The following is a 4,512-nucleotide window of genomic DNA, read 5'->3' as shown; positions in this document are numbered from 1 at the left end:
AATATGCTGTTTCTAATCGCTTTGGGAAATGGTCTCCTAAGGCAGAGTCTGAAGTCAAGACAAAGAGACAGGCTCCTACTCCAGGAGCCATTGGGAAGCATCGGGTGACAGGTGACACTTCTCAGGAGACACAGCTATTCAATAATTGGGTGTTTGTGCTAGTGAACATCTTCAAAGTGAAAAATTAATTTCCCCTTTGGATTATATTGGATACGGTTTCTAAAGCTGAAGGTTTCCACACCATCCTAGATCCACTTGTCCTCCCAAATTGAATGAAAACATCACATGGTTATCTCCAACAACACATAAAAATAGATGGAAAAAGTCATTGTTTCCCATGATTTTATTAATTCATTTTTCTGTTGTTTGCATGCTATGTGTTCATGTGTCTGTGCATGTTTGAGTGCACAAAGGTCACCCTTAAGCATCATTCCGCATAAGCTATCTACCTTGTTTCTGAAATCAGTTTCTTGCTGGCCTGGGGCTTTCTGGGTAAGCTAGGCTGCCTGACCAGCAAGTCCCTGAGTCCTGCCTAGAGCTGAGATTACAAGTGTGTACCACCACACTCGGCTTTTAAAACTTAGGTTCTGTGGATCAAAATCTGGTCCTCTTGCTGCAAGGCTAAGCTATCTACCAGGCACTTCCTTGTTAACCTTCTTAGTGGTAACCTTTATGTAAAGAAGAAAGAAGGGACTGAGGGATGTAGAGACAGAGGTATTTAGTATTAGGCATTAAAATGAAAATTAAGTGGTTTATTTTAGGGAGGAAGCATAGATTTCTCCTTAAAGCTTCCAAAAAACAAACAAACAAACCCAAACCCAAACCAAAACCAAAACAACAAAATTCTACACACTTCTAAAATTTCCAAATACTTACACAAAGCTTTCAAACTGGAGGCAAAGCACTGGGATATGAAACCCATTCTGCATGAGATGGAAGTCAAGTCCATTTGCATTTGTTGCTCTAAATAAGGCCTGCTATAGAACAGCAGGGACAAAAGGCCTTTCTTGATCTGTCCAGCTGCCTCCCACTCCTGCCAGAGCATCTCTGGGTGGAGGCTACAGTCTGCGGGGCATGCCAGAGGAGCCTGAAATCAACCAGAGATTTGACCTCTTACTGCTCCCGGCCCAGCCAGCCTGGCCAGGTTTTCAGCTCTGAGCAGGGCTGTCCCAGCTCCTCTCAGCCAGCTCTGCACACGAGGCAGCCTCTGGACAGATGCATATTCCGAACCCGGGAAACACTCAACTTCAGCTTCCTCAGCCCTAATCAGGCAACACTGTGGGGAATTTGCTGCCGCCGCCACCAAGGGACGGATTACAGGGAGAAATTCATCATGCCTTTGCAAGGTGTGTCGAAGTCAGCAACAAGTCATTAAGTTATTCTGGTGATAAAATACACCATAAATTGGGTGGGGTTGTATAGATTTCTAATCCCAGCACCTGGGAGACAGAGGCAGGAGGACTCGTACAAGCTCTAGGTCAGCCTGTTCTATATAGCGAATTCTAGGCCAGCCAGGCTACTACACACCGTGGGTATGATTTCATATTTATATTCATATTTATATTTTTCTACCCACCCCATCCCCCAAAGGACAGATAATGTAGACAACAAGTTTTAACCCTGACTTTAAGGTAATTAAGTCTTAGAACATTTTTAGTTTGGGACCATTTTTCGTCAACTACATCATCTCCTCAACTGCGTCATTATGGCTTAGAGCGAAGAGGAGAAATATAGAGAACAAATGAACCAGATATTTCAAAGGGAAAGGAACACTTGAACACAACCACGCAAAACCCAGGAAACCATAATTAACAGCTTCCTGTAAAGGATGGAGGGTAGCTAGCCGAGCTATTAAATGAGCAATGTGGTGTGCAGAAAGGCTAGTTGGGCTATTAAATCGATGTGGTGTGCAGAGAGGGCCGTAAGGGGGATTTATTGTTGGCAGGAGAGCTTTAAGTCTGGCATTTCACAACTTCAGTGCTTTTAATTTTATATTCAGACAATTCCATTCCTACAGTTAAACAAAGCTGACATATGATAAAATCAATACTATTGCAGGTAAGGAGGGGAAGGACACACAAATGAATTTCCTTGATGGGAAGAGAACTGTTTGAAAAGATTTCTGTTTGTGAATATATGTTTCAGAGAGGATGGGTAAAGGACATTGAGTTATCCAAGTTGAACATCAGCTGCTGCAGTAGCTGCAAGTCACATACTTGTTTCTGTGTAACATCTAAGCCAGGGTGGGACTTGGTACAGGAGTAGAGAAGACAAACAGTCCATGCCTAGCTATGAACATTCTGTAAAACGCTCTCATGACTCTTCGTGTGTTTGAATTATCAGCAGTACCTAAGCCAAAATTTAGTTCAGAACATGCTTCTTTGTAGCAAATTGCTGTAGTGATTTTTTTTTTTTTAAAACTACAGCCATCACTAAGGAAGTGATGACAGCCAACTATATTTAAGTCAGAAATACAAAGTAAAGCTGGGGATAGTTGTCTTGTGCCGCCTTAACATTACTACCTCACATATATTTTAAGAGTTTGAAAAAGTGTCAGAAACATAAAATACAGAATCATATATTCACCCTCCCCACTGCTAACTACAGTTTTAGTGTCTCGAAGAAATCTTAACTAAACACTAGGGCCATTCTCAAGAGCAAAAAACCTAAATATAATATTCACTCTCAAAAATGATCTAGTGTCTATCTCTGACTATCCCACGATAGTAACCAACTTGTCTCTGAATAATTTATCTCAAACCAGTACACAATTGCATCATGTGTCCAGGAGTATAGCCAATTCTTATTTCACACTACCCACTTGAGACGCCCAGGCAACCATGAGCACTACTTTCTGAAGAACATCAACCAGTATAGCATTTAAGTTATATTTTAAGTTGATGAGCTTTGGAAAATGATGAAAAGTGGTAGACTCCCCTCCCCCCCCCAGTGTATATTGAGCCAAAGAAAGAATTTCCAATAAGAGGGTACCGTGGCCAGCTGACAAAATGACCAGATGTTCACTGAGATAGTTAACGCAGTCAAAGTTGTAGGCTCTAGAATGACTTAGAAGACAAGCTGCAGGGTGTGCCCGTGAGGGGGTTGCTAGACTAGGTTAAATGAGTTGGGAAGATTCAGAAATGGCTGGCATCACCCCAAGGGCTGGAGTCCTGGACTGAATTAGGGAGAGAAAACGGGAGCTGAACAGTAGTGTGCATCTCTTCTTCATGGGAAGACTCAATGTGAACAGTCACCCCAAGGGCTTGCAGTCATGTCTGCTGCCATGATAACTGTACCCTGGAACTGGGAGCCAGAACACTCTTCTTCCCTTAAGTTGCTTTTATGAGGTCTTTGGTTGTACCAAAGAGGAAAGTTACTAACTGGTATATCCACTCTGTGTAGATAGGGACTCTATCATTGTTTATATTATATAAAATAGGTATTAAATAATAGATTTGATCTCTTCAAATGACCCCACAAGGGGGGAAAAAAGGCAAAAACCATCTTCCCAAGGAAGATTCTGATGAACAGGTATTAAGGGATTTACTGTAAGTGGTGGGCAATATTAACTCTGTGAAGAGGTATCAGGGACAGGTCCAGTCTGACTCTTTCGGATGGACTGTAGGCATCTTGTGCTTTTCAAGAACCATGGTCTGTTTAGAAGAGGTCCAGCGAATCCTCACCTATTCAACTAGAGCAACCTCTGAGGGAAGCGGTGCCTTTCAGATCACATGGATATGAGCTACTCCCTTGTATACTGATGGCTTGAGATGAGAACAAAGTTGCCACATGAAATAGCATTTTCAGCCACGATTGCCAGTAGCCACCATGTGTTACCCATACTCAGTGCTCTGCTCTCTGTTAAATCGTTGAAAACAGTCTCTTCTTTAATTATCATCTCAACACCATAAAGTCGACGTTATCTCTATTTCAAAGATTAGAAACTTTAGTCCCCACAAGATTATACAATTTGTTCAAAGTCAAGGAACTGAGTGTAGCTCTATCAATTCTTATGATTCTGAAGGAGTTAGGGGGAGGAGGGAGAGGGTGAGTATTATCAAAGCATCTTGTATGCATGTAGGAAATCCTCATGGATTTAATGGGATATTAACAACTTTACAGTTATTTTTCTTGGAATGCATCCTACTCTGTGATTTGAGTAACTAATGATAATGAAAAGGATTTGAATGCTGTATTTCCAGTGGTATTTATTTCCTAAAGGAAAATTTAGACATAAAAAGGTGTGGATTTTTGTTGAACACATCTTTTTCTTTTCTTTTCTTTTTTCCTTTTAAAAAAATTAGATATTTTCTTTATTTACATTTCAAATGCTATCCCGAGAGTTCCCTATACCCCCCCACACACCCTGCTCCCCTACCCACCCACTCCCACTTCTTGGCCCTGGCATTCCCTTGTACTGGGACATATAAAGTTTGCAAGACCAAGGGGCCTCTCTTCCCAATGATGGCCGATTAGGTCATCTTCTGCTACATATGCAGCTAGAGACATGAG

This window comes from Mus pahari, chromosome 2 (genome assembly GCF_900095145.1).
Source record: "Mus pahari chromosome 2, PAHARI_EIJ_v1.1, whole genome shotgun sequence".
In the NCBI taxonomy this organism is placed as follows: domain Eukaryota; kingdom Metazoa; phylum Chordata; class Mammalia; order Rodentia; family Muridae; genus Mus; species Mus pahari.
The sequence above is the reverse complement of the archived record's forward strand: the minus strand, read 5'-3'. Positions refer to the sequence as shown.